General features: G+C 39.6%; 1 protein-coding gene across 1 annotated transcript in view; it reads right to left on the reverse strand.

Moving 5' to 3' along the window:
* LOC125093545 (cytokine-dependent hematopoietic cell linker-like) overlaps positions 1 to 13,402 on the reverse strand; it is a 194,307-nt gene that overhangs the window by 133,095 nt on the left and 47,810 nt on the right. The gene's annotated exons all lie outside the window — the stretch shown is intronic.

A 13,402-nucleotide genomic window follows, 5' to 3' on the forward strand; every position in this document is an offset into this window, starting at 1 on the left:
CCACCTGACCTTCCAACCTCAGTAGATATAGGTGCCCTTACTTCTGTGCTCCTGCATTGCCGTTCACTTTCTGCTGGTACTTAATACATACCATGGCTTAGAAATTCCTTGTTTACTGGTTCGTTGCAGTAACGGCTCCATTGGATTGTTAAATTTGGGTCTGAGATGTCTCCATCTATTTGCCCCTAACAACCAGCATGGGACTTTGTACATAGGAAATAAATGGATGAATGAATGCACAAATGAACAAACACTGAGCTGGATTAATATGTAGGTAAAGAAGATAATAAAGGATTGCTTCAACTGAAATCTTAATTTAGACACTGTTAACTGAGCCTATTTCAATGACTGAATTTTAAAGAGACAGACAGCTGGATATATCTACATATGCATATATAGCCTGAACAGCCTTCTATTCATCAACATCAACATTATGTACCCATATAAAAATTGTCCTGATCCTACATGCAGAGATCACTGTTAACATTTTAGTGTGTACCCTTTTAGACTTTTCTATACCTAGAATGGCACAATGATCTTTGACATGGACATTTTTGTCTCCTTTTATCTTTTTTTCTGTACCTCTGTGACTTATCTTTGTACATGAATGTGCTCCTATTTTATAATCAGAAAAAACAGAGTTTCTTTAAAAATCTTATTCCTTGGGGCACCTGAGTGGCTCAGTCGGTTAAGCATCTGCTTTTGGCTCAGGTCATGATCTTGGGGCCTTGAGATTGAGCCCCATGTTGGGCTCCCTGCTCAGCTGGGAGTTTGCTTCTCCCTCTACCCCTGACACTCCCTCCAGCTCATGCTGTCTCTCTCTCTTTCAAATATAATCTTAATAAAAAAACACATTTCTTATATTAGAAAACCTAGTTCTTATTAGGTGTTCTCTTAAATTGAGGTCGTAATAGCTGTTGAGAAGAGCTAAAACTCTATAAAGGATTGCTATATTCAAGATAAGATTCTAAGCATTCTACACATATTAGGTTGTGATTTAGCAGTTAGGACAACTTAATGAGATTAGTGTTATTATTACCTACACTGTATGGAAAAAGAAACTGGGATACACATAAGTGTAGTAATTTGTTTAAGGTCACACAGCTGAGACGTCACCAAATATAATTTGACTGATTAAAAAGAAGAGGGGGCACCTGGGTGGCTCAATTGTTAAGTGTCTGCTTTTGGCTCAGGTCAGGATCCCAGGGTCCTGGGATCAAGCCCCATGTTGGGCTCCCTGAACTGTGGGAAGCCTGCTTCTCCCTCTCCCACTTCCACTGTTTGTGTTCCCTCTCCGGCTGTCTCTCTTTGTCAAATAAATAAAATCTTAAAAAAAAAAAAAAGAAAAAAAAAGAAGAAGGGGGTGAGCTAACACTGGTGTTTTTCATATACATTACCTATTTGATCCCTATTTTTATTCCATGAGGTAGAGTAATATTATCTCCAACTGATCCAGGAAACTGTAGCACAGAAAGGTGATGTTAGTAATCTAGTACTCTTGTCTTAATAACTAGCATAGCCCATGTAACAGCCAAACTCCAAAATCATTCCATAACAGTATATAGGGCTGTTCATGTATTTTAGATCTATTTATTGATGTGTTTATTTATTTGTTTGCTTATTTATGCATAAAAAAATTAATCCATCATGTGCACATGAACCTATTAATACTTCTGGGCACTTGGCAGGCAATATTAGCTTTGCACAGAATGCTGTTTTCCCAGTTTAATGGATAGGGTAACCCTGAATCCTTTATTTCTGAAGATTAAATCTAATGAGATAATGCATTCAAATATAAATAGTACGAAGTCTGGCATGTAGGAAGAGCTTAATTCATGATCATTGAATGAGCATTTGCAAAACCTTGATGAATCACATCAAGCAAAGAACACACCAAACCAAAGGATGTGTTACTTTTCTTTATATAAAAATAAGAACATCATTGATAAAACAGAAAACATGGAAATTTTCTTTTATTCTATTTTTAGTTAGATTTTTGTCAAAACGCAATAAAAAAAATGAATTCCATACAGAGAATGGGAGAATGTCTTTGATTATTTATAGCATAATGAACTAGATACCTGACTGAATCTTGCACAGAAAGCAGTTTTGAAAAAACAACTAACTTTGCAATCAATTTCTGGGAAAAGTAAGGACTTCCCAGAGAGAGCCCAAAATCTGAAAGAAGATTAGAACTCAGAGATGGAAGTGGAGCATGGGAGCCAGCTGTCTCTTTGCTGGAATTGCTACTACAGGGAAAATGGTCTTTGATTTTTTTTTTTTAAAGATTTTTTTTTTTTTTTTAATTTGACAGAGAGATCACAAGCAGGCAGAGAGGCAGGCAGAGAGAGAGGAGGAAGCAGGCTCCCCGAGAGAGCAGAGAGCCCGATGCGGGGCTCGATCCCAGGACTCCGAGATCATGACCTGAGCCGAAGGCAGCGGCTTAACCCACTGAGCCACCCAGGCGCCCCTGGTCTTTGATTTTCAAGACGTCACAGAACATAGTGGACTTGAAATAAGGCTCAGATCGCCTACACTATGGAGAGTCTAGTGTGAGAACCCACCCCAATATAAACTGGAGTATAAAGTGTTAGAGCCTCAGTTGAAGAATGAACTAGAGAGAAGCCCACTTTCCGACTCTCTAACATTGGTGCAGAGTGAAGGGCTTCCCCCTGAGAATTCGGAAGTACACATCGGATTTTAGCCTATAATGCCTAAAAACCTTCACATTGAGAAGGTAGAGTAAGTAAGTTCTGTTTTTGCAGTTCCTTCAAGCATTTGACAAAAGCAAACACAAATCCTCTCTAGAGGAGCCCACCTTCAGCCCAGGCCTGAATGAATTCCCACAAATTAATTTCTTTAAAAAAAAATATTTTGTTTATTTCTTTGACAGAGAGACAGAGAGAAAGATCACGAGCAGGCAGAGAGGCAGACAGAGAGAGAGGGGGGAAGCAGGCTCCCTGCTGAGCAGAGAGCCCGATGCAGGGGGTTGATCCCAGGACCCTGAGATCATGGCCTGAGCCGAAGGCGGAGGCTTACCCCACTGAGCCACCCATGCGCCCCTCCCAAATTAATTTCCGAGAAAAATGAGCATACACACAAAATCAGAAAACCCTTAAAATAGCAAAGAACCAAAGTAAGATGGAAGAAACACTAGACAATGGAATCAGCTACTCAGTCTTTAGATGTTAAACTTATCAGACAAAGAATATACACCAAGTGTGTGCTTCTTATTTATTTATTAATTAAAGATTTTATTTATTTATTTATTTATCAGAAAGAGAGAGAGAAAACACAAAAGCAGGCAGAGCGGCAGGCAGAGGCGGAGAGAGAGGCAGGCTCCCCGCCAAGCAAGGGGCCCAATGCGGGAGTCGATCCCAGGACCCAGGGATCATGACCTGAGCTGAAGGCAGCAGCTTAACCCACTGAGCCACCCAGGAGTCCCAAGTACCTCTTATTTAAAAAAAAAATAAGAGGCTTCAATATAAGGAATTTTTCTAAGAAATGGTGAAAAACTACAAAACAGAGAATCAGTATTCAATGTATCCAAAGAAGGATATATAAGAAAAAATTCACACCTAGGTACAGCATACTGAAACTGTAGAAAACCAAAGACAAAGAAAGGAACCTACAGGCATCCAGTGAGAAAAGAAATATCACCTTCAAAAGAATGGCAATTGAGGGGAGGAGTGAAGATGGCGGAGAAGTAGCAGGCTGAGACTACTTCGGGTAGTGGGAGATCAGCTAAATAGCTTATCTAAAGATTGCAAACACCTACAAATCCAATGGGAGATTGAAGAGAAGAAGAACAGCAATTCTAGAAACAGAAAATCAACCACTATCTGAAAGGTAGGACTGGCGGAAAAGTGAATCCAAAGCGACAGGAAGATAGACCGCGGGGGGAGGGGCTGGCTCCCGGCGAGCGGCGGAGCAACGGAGCAAAATCAGGACTTTTAAAAGTCTGTTCCGCTGAGGGACATCACTCCAGAGGCTTAACTGGGGTGAAGCCCAGGCGGGGTCAGCGTGGCCTCAGGTCCCACAGGGTCGCAGAAGGATCGGGGGTGTCTGAGTGTCACAGAGCTTACTGGTATTAGAGCGGGGAAGCCGGCTACAGAGACAGAGCTGAGGAGTGACTGTCAGCTCGGGGTTGCCTTGAACCAGTCGCAGGCTTGGTCAGCTCGGAGCGCGGCCAGAGGCCAGGGTGACGGGAGTCATTGGGCGCTGTTCTCTGAGGGCGCACTGAGGAGTGGGGCCCCAGGCTCTCGGCTCCTCCGGGCCGGAGACCGGGAGGCCGCCATCTTTATTCCCATCCGCCGGGCTCTACGGAAAGCGCTCAGGGAACAAAAGCTCCCGAAAGCAAACCCGAGCGGATTACTCAGCGCGGCCCTGGGTAAGGGCGGTGCAACTCCGCCTGGGGCAAAGACGCTTGAGAATCACTACAACAGGCCCCTCCCCCAGAAGATCAATGGGAAACCCAGCCAGGACCAAGTTCACCTACCCAGGAGTGCAGTTTCAATACCAAGGAGAGCGGTGGAATTCCAGAGGAGAAGAAAGCAAAGCACGGAACTCATGGCTTTCTCCCCATGATTTTTTAGCCTTGCAGTTAATTTAATTTTTTTTCTTTTTCAATTTTTTTTCTTTTTCTCTTCTTCTGCTAAATTTTTTAACTTTTACCGTTTCTTTTTTAACATTTTTTAAATAGTTTATCTAATATATATATATATTTTCCTCTTTTTATATTTTTTCTTTATCGGCTTTCTTTTTTTAAATAGTTTTTTTTTTTTTTTTTCTTTTTGAACCACTTTTTATCCCCTTTCTCCCCCCTCACGATTTGGGATCTCTTCTGATTTGGCTAAAGCATATTTTCCTGGGGTTGTTGCCACCCTTTTAGTATTTTACTTGCTCCTTCATATACTCTTATCTGGACAAAATGACAAGGCGGAAAAATTCACAACCAAAAAAAAGAACAAGAGGCAGTACCAAAGGCTAGGGACCTAATCGATACAGACATTGGTAATATGTCAGATATAGAGTTCAGAATGACGATTCTCAAGGTTCTAGCCGGGCTCGAAAAAGGCATGGAAGATATTAAAGCAACCCTCTCGGGAGATATAAAAAGCCCTTTCTGGAGAAATAAAAGAACTAAAATCTAACCAAGTTGAAATAAAAAAAGCTATTAATGAGGTGCAATAAAAAATGGAGGCTCTCACTGCTAGGATAAATGAGGCAGAAGAAAGAATTAGCGATATAGAAGACCAAATGACAGAGAATAAAGAAGCTGAGCAAAAGAAGGACAAACAGCTACTGGACCACGAGGGGAGAATTCGAGAGATAAGTGACACCATAAGACGAAACAACATTAGAATAATTGGGATTCCAGAAGAAGAGAAAACAGAGAGGGGAGCAGAAGGTATATTGGAGAGAATTATTGGAGAGAATTTCCCCAATATGGCAAAGGGAACAAGCATCAAAATTCAGGAGGTTCAGAGAACCCCCCTCAAAATCAATAAGAATAGGTCCACACCTATCACCTAATAGTAAAATTGACAAGTCTTAGTGACAAAGAAAAGATCCTGAAAGCAGCCCGGGAAAAGAAGTCTGTAACGTACAATGGTAAAAATATTAGAATGGCAGCAGACTTATCCACAGAGACCTGGCAGGCCAGAAAGAGCTGGCATGATATATTCAGAGTACTAAATGAGAAAAACATGCAGCCAAGAATACTATATCCAGCTAGGCTATCATTGAAAATAGAAGGAGAGATTAAAAGCTTCCAAGACAAACAAAAACTGAAAGAATTTGCAAATACCAAACCAGCTCTACAGAAAATAATGAAAGGGGTCCTCTAAGCAAAGAGAGACCCTAAAAGTAGTAGATCAGAAAGAAACAGAGACAATATACAATAACAGTCACCTTACAGGCATACAATGGCACTAAATTCATATCTCTCAATACTTACCCTGAATGTTAATGGGCTAAATGGCCCAATCAAAAGACACAGGGTATCAGAATGGATAAAAAAACAAAACCCATCTATATGTTGCGTACAAGAAACTCATCTTAAACCCGAAGACACTTCCAGGTTTAAAGTGAGGGGGTGGAAAAGAATTTACCATGCTAATGGACATCAGAAGAAAGCAGGAGTGGCAATCCTTATATCAGATCAATTAGATTTAAGCCAAAGACTATAATAAGAGATGAGGAAGGACACTATATCATACTCAAAGGAACTGTCCAACAAGAAGATCTAACAATTTTAAATATCTATGCCCCTAACATGGGAGCAGCCAACTATATAAACCAATTAATAACAAAATCAAAGAAACACATCGACAAGAATACAATAATAGTAGGGGACTTTAACACTCCCCTCACTGAACTGGACAGATCATCCAAGCAAAAGATCAACAAGGAAATCAAGGCCTTAAATGACACACTGGACCAGATGGACAGCACAGATATATTCAGAACATTTCATCCCAAAGCAACAGAATACACATTCTTCTCTAGTGCACATGGAACATTCTCCAGAATAGATCACATTCTTGGTCCTAAATCAAGTCTCAACCGGTATCAAAAGATTGGGATCATTCCCTGCATATTTTCAGACCACAATGCTCTAAAGCTAGAACTCAATAACAAGAGGAAATTTGGAAAGAACCCAAATACATGGAGACTAAACAGCATCCTTCTAAAGAATGAATGGGTCAACCAGGAAATTAAAGAAGAATTGAAAAAATTTATGGAAACAAATGATAATGAAAACACAATGGTTCAGAATCTGTGGGACACAACAAAAGCAGTCCTGAGAGGAAAATATATAGCGGTACAAGCCTTTCTCAAGAAACAAGAAAGGTCTCAGGTACACAACCTAACCCTACACCTAAAGGAGCTGGAGAAAGAACAAGAAAGAAACCCTAAACCCAGCAGGAGAAGAGAAATCATAAAGATCAGAGCAGAAATCAATGAAATAGAAACCAAAAAAACAATAGAACAAATCAACGAAACTAGGAGCTGGTTCTTTGAAAGAATTAATAAGATTGATAAACCCCTGGCCAGACTTATCAAAAAGAAAAGAGAAAGGACCCAAATAAATAAAATCATGAATGAAAGAGGAGAGATCACAACGAACACCAAAGAAATACAGACAATTATAAGAACATACTATGAGCAACTCTACGCCAACAAATTTGACAATCTGGAAGAAATGGATGCATTCCTAGAGACATATAAACTACCACAACTGAACCAGGAAGAAATAGAAAGCCTGAACAGACCCATAACCAGTAAGGAGATTGAAACAGTCATCAAAAATCTCCAAACAAACAAAAGCCCAGGGCCAGATGGTGTCCCAGGGGAATTCTACCAAACATTTAAAGAAGAACTAATTCCTATTCTCCTGAAACTGTTCCAAAAAATAGAAATAGAAGGAAAACTTCCAAACTCATTTTATGAGGCCAGCATCACCTTGATCCCAAAACCAGACAAGGATCCCAACAAAAAAGAGAACTACAGACCAATATCCTTGATGAACACAGATGCAAAAATTCTCACCAAAATACTAGCCAATAGGATTCAACAGTACATTAAAAGGATTATTCACCACGACCAAGTGGGATTTATTTCAGGGCTGCAAGGTTGGTTCAACATCCGCAAATCAATCAATGTGATACAACACATTAATAAAAGAAAGAACAAGAACCATATGATACTCTCCATAGATGCTGAAAAAGCATTTGACAAAGTACAGCATCCCTTCCTGATCAAAACTCTTCAAAGTGTAGGGATAGAGGGCACATACCTCAATATTATCAAAGCCATCTATGAAAAACCCACTGCAAATATCATTCTCAATGGAGAAAAACTGAAAGCTTTTCCGCTAAGGTCAGGAACACGGCAGGGATATCCGTTATCACCACTGCTATTCAACATAGTACTAGAAGTCCTAGCCTCAGCAATCAGACAACAAAAGGAAATTAAAGGCATCCAAATCTGCCAAGAAGAAGTCAAACTATCACTCTTCGCAGATGATATGATACTATATGTGGAAAACCCAAAAGACTCCACTCCAAAACTGCTAGAACTTGTACAGGAATTCAGTAAAGTGTCAGGATATAAAATAAATGCACAGAAATCAGTTGCATTTCTCTACATCAACAACAAGACAGAAGAAAGAGAAATTAAGGAGTCCATCCCATTTACAATTGCACCCAAAACTATAAGATACCTAGGAATAAACCTAACCAAAGAGACTAAGAATCTATACACAGAAAACTATAAAGTACTCATGAAAGAAATTGAGGAAGACACAAAGAAATGGAAAAAAGTTCCATGCTCCTGGATTGGAAGAATAAATATTGTGAAAATGTCTATGCTACCTAAAGCAATCTACACATTTAATGCAATTCCTATCAAAGTACCATCCATTTTTTTCAAAGAAATGGAACAAATAATCCTAAAATTTATATGGAACCAGAAAAGACCTCGAATAGCCAAAGGAATATTGAAAAAGAAAGCCAAAGTTGGTGGCATCACAATTCCGGACTTCAAGCTCTATTACAAAGCTGTCGTCATCAAGACAGCCTGGTTCTGGCACAAAAACAGACACATAGATTAATGGAACAGAATAGAGAGCCCAGAAATAGACCCTCAACTCTATGGTCAACTCATCTTCGACAAAGCAGGAAAGAATGTCCAATGGAAAAAAGACAGCCTCTTCAATAAATGGTGTTGGGTAATTGGACAGCCACATGCAGAAAAATGAAATTGGGTCATATCCTTACACCACACACGAAAACAGACTCAAAATGGATGAAGGATCTCAATGTGAGAAAGGAATCCATCAAAATCCTCGAGGAGAACACAGGCAGCAACCTCTTCGACGTCAGCCGCAGCAACATCTTCCTAGGAACATCACCAAAGGCAAGGGAAGCAAGGGCAAAAATGAACTTTTGGGATTTTATCAAGATCAAAAGCTTTTGCACAGCAAAGGAAACAGTTCACAAAACCATAAGACAACTGACAGAATGGGAGAAGATATTTGCAAATGACATATCAGATAAAGGGCTAGTGTCCAAAATCTATAAAGAACTTAGCAAACTCAACACCCAAAGAACAAATAATCCAATCAAGAAATGGGCAGAGGACATGAACAGACATTTCTGCAAAGAAGACATCCAGATGGCCAACAGACACATGAAAAAGTGCTCCACATTACTCGGCATTAGGGAAATACAAATCAAAACCACCATGAGATATCACCTCACACCAGTGAGAATGGCTAAAATTAACAAGTCAGGAAATGACAGTTGCTGGCGAGGATGCGGAGAAAGGGGAACCCTCCTACACTGTTGGTGGGAATGCAAGCTGGTGCAACCACTCTGGAAAACAGCATGGAGGTTCCTCAAAATGTTGAAAATAGAACTACCCTATGACCCTGCAATTGCACTGCTGGGTATTTACCCTAAAGATACAAATGTAGTGATCCGAAGGGGCACGTGCACCCGAATGTTTATAGCAGCAATGTCTACAATAGCCAAACTATGGAAAGAACCTAGATGTCCATCTACAGACGAATGGATAAAGAAGATGTGGTATATATACACAATGGAATACTATGCAGCCATCAAAAGAAATGAAATCTTGCCATTTGCGATGACGTGGATGGAACTAGAGGGTATCATGCTTAGCGAAATAAGTCAATCGGAGAAAGACAACTATCATATGATCTCCCTGATATGAGGGAGAGGAGATGCAACATGGGGGGTTGAGGGGGTAGGAGAAGAGTAAATGAAACAAGATGGGATTGGGAGGGAGACAAACCATAAGTGACTCTTAATCTCACAAAACAAACTGAGGGTTGATGGGGGGAGGGGGTTGGGAGAGTGGGGTGGGTTTATGGATATTGGGGAGGGTATGTGCTATGGTGAGTGCTGTGAAGTGTGTAAACCTGGCGATTCGTAGACCTGTACCCCTGGGGATAAAAATATATGTTTTTAAAGCTGTAAAAAAAAAAAAAAAAAGAAAAAAAGAAAGGATGAATACCCAAGTTTTGTAGCAACATGGACGGGACTGGAAGAGATTATGCTGAGTGAAATAATTCAAGCAGAGAGAGGCAATTATCATATGGTTTCACTTATTTGTGGAGCATAACAAATAGCATGGAGGACAAGGGGAGATGGAGAGGAGAAGGGAGTTGAGGGAAATTGGAAGGGGAGGTGAACCATGAGAGACTATGGACTCTGAAAAACGATCTGAGAATTTTGAAGGGGTGGGGGGTGGGAGGTTGGGGGTTCCAGGTGGTGGGTATTGTAGAGGGCACGGATTGCATGGAGCACTGTGTGTGGTGCAAAAATAATCAATATTGTTATGCTGAAAAAATAAAAAAAATAATTAAAAAAAAAAGAATGGCAATTGTATTGATAATTGATTTTTGAGCAATAGTTAATAACAATAGTGGTTGACAAAATAGTGTAGAAAAATAACTCCATGGTTTGAACTGCCTACCTGGAATTACAGGTTCAATGAAGATATCATTATGAGAATGAGGGCAAAACAAAAACTTTTTTTTTTTTTTGCACCAACAAATGTTTTCTTACAATAAACCTACACACACACACACACACACACACTCCAAATTCTATTCTTCATACTGAAAGAAAATTTCCGTATAATAGAAGGCAATGCAAATTCCCTTAAAAAAAAGTCACAGAATAATATGGAGACTATTTTCTATGACCACCATACTATGAGGGAAATCAGTGACAAAAAGGCAATTAAAAGAATGCAAATTTATTTGGAAAGTTGCAAGTCATGAGTCAAAGAGTAAATGGTAATGAGAATAAAACAATTTAAGACACAACAATAATGTAGAAATATAGAAGTGAAATATTAGAAAAGGAGAAAAGCTAAAATTTAATCACTGATGCACTAACTTTGCAGATTGGTGAAATAACAAAAGCTTCATGCCAAGAACACAGACAGAAGGAAGTAGCAAAGAGCAGGAGTTACCAAAATAGAGCATGGAATTACAACAGAGGGGTAATACAATTTATACCCCATGGCAAGCTTGATCTGAAATAAAAGGGAAGGCACCACAGTCAATATTAGAAATGAAAAAGGAGACATAACTAAGGATGAAACAGAGGTTAAAATGCTAAAGGAATATCAGTGACAAACATGTACTTAGAAAAATATGTACAACCAAAATTACCCATGAAGGACTATTAACCAACAATGATACTTTCTATAACTGACAATGAATCAATAGTTAAAAATCTCCCCCCCCAAGGAAATATCTGTCCAAGACAGTTTTATTGCTAAAGGGAAAATTACTCCCTACCACACATTTCTGTTAAGAGTAGAAAAATTGGTGGGGTGCTGGGGTGGCTCGGTGGGTTAGGGCCTCTGCCTTCAGCTCAGGTCGTGATCCCAGGGTCCTGGGATCGAGCCCCACATCGGGTTCTCTGCTCCAAGGGGGGTCTGCTTTCTCCTCTCTCTCTGCCTGCCTCTCGGCCTACTTGTGATCTCTGTCTGTCAAATGAATGGATAAAATCTTAAAAAAAAAAAAAAGAAAAATTGGTAAAGACCCTAACTCAGTTGATGAAGCTAGCACAAACCCAATGCCATGTCCAGTGAAGAGAGGAAGAGACAAGATTATAGGCCATTCTCACTAAAACCCATTAATAATAACTCACTGTACCAATACGTTACAAAATAACAAAATGTCATGATTGAGTTGTGTTTATCTCAGAAATTCTAGCTTTGTTGAGCATTAGAAAATCTATTAATGTTAATCTGGGGACCCTTCAAACAGAAGGGGAAGGGAAAATATGCATAATCATCAATACAAACCAATGATTAAATTTCTTTTTTTTTTTTTTACCAATGATTAAATTTCATATTTATTTATAATAAAAATAAACAGACTCCTGGGGACCTAGTGTCTTTAATCTGGTGTTTGAAGCCTACCAAGATCTGGAAACAATCTCTTATACTTTGTGCTGAAACACTGAAAGTATTCCCTTTAAGATTAAGAACAAGGATGCTCCCTATCATGACTTTAAATTAGCTTTGTTTTGGAGGTTCTAACCAGTGCCATCAGGCAAGAATAAAACAGTATAAAAAAATGAAAAGGAAGAAATAAAATTCAATTATTTGCAGATGATATTGTCATCTACATAGCAAACCCTAAAGAGTAAACTGACAAATAGAATTATAAAGCATGAGCAGGACAGCTGGATATATATCATCTCTAAAAATGTATTGGCAGTGACAAACACAAAAACATGGACTTTTGATGTCTTGATTTATTATTTATTTATATTATTGAGAGATGGAGAGAGCATGGGGGTTGATGGGAGGCAGAGGGAGAGGGAGAGAGAATCTCAAGCACACTCCCTGCTGAACACAGAGCCCAAAGTGGGGCTCGATCCCAGGACCCTAAGATCATGACTTGAGCCAAAATCAAGAGCCAGGCACCTAACTGAATGGGCTACCCAGTGCCCAGCTAAAAAGTATTTGAAAAGATGCTTAAATGCATCTGTCATCAACAAAGGTAAATTAAAATCACCCCCCAGCTGGCTAGAAATGAAAATTGCCAGTTTGGAGGGTGGGTGAGGTTCCAAAGCAGCTGGGTCACTTACACACACTTGTGGGCATGTGCAAAGGCCGGGAAACTTTGGAAACTATGAGTGTGTCTAGTAAAGTTGAAGGTGTGCCTGTTCTGTGCCCCAGCTATTTTAATTCTGAGAACATACCTCTACATACAGCTAACTCTAGAGTATCTGTCCCCAGCCTAGAATATATGTTCCACCATACTAGAATTTTCCTAGCAGCACTGGTGTAAGCAAAATCTGGAGAACAATCCAATGTTGACTGACTAGACAGTGGATAATTAAATAGTATTTTATGCACATAAAGAAATAGTATATAGCCATGAAATCAAAGGATTTATGGCTATCCACGATAGCATGGATTATCTTTGGAATGTAAATGGGGCAGTCATAAAACGGATTGGAGAATAATGGCTAGTACTTATGGAGCCCACACTGTGTGTTCCAGGCAGTACTTCCAATGTCTTACACAAATGAGCTCCTCTTCATGAGAAGTGGGTACTGTTATTATTTCAATTTTGCAGCTGAGAAAATAGGCACAGAGACATTTACTAACTTGCTTAAGATTTCACAGCCCATAATTGGAAGAACCAGCTGTCAAAAACCACATAGTCTGAGTGCTAAAATATGAGTGCAAAATATACCCTGTGGTATGATTTTTGGGGGGCTTAAGGTTCAAAACCGAGCAAAACCAAACACTTTTTTTTTTTTAACTGATACAAATACACATGGTAAAACGAAAAATTAAAGTAAGGGATGAACGCAGGATTCAGGACAGTTTTTCCCTG

This window comes from Lutra lutra, chromosome 2 (assembly GCF_902655055.1).
Source record: "Lutra lutra chromosome 2, mLutLut1.2, whole genome shotgun sequence".
Classification (NCBI taxonomy): Eukaryota; Metazoa; Chordata; class Mammalia; order Carnivora; family Mustelidae; genus Lutra; species Lutra lutra.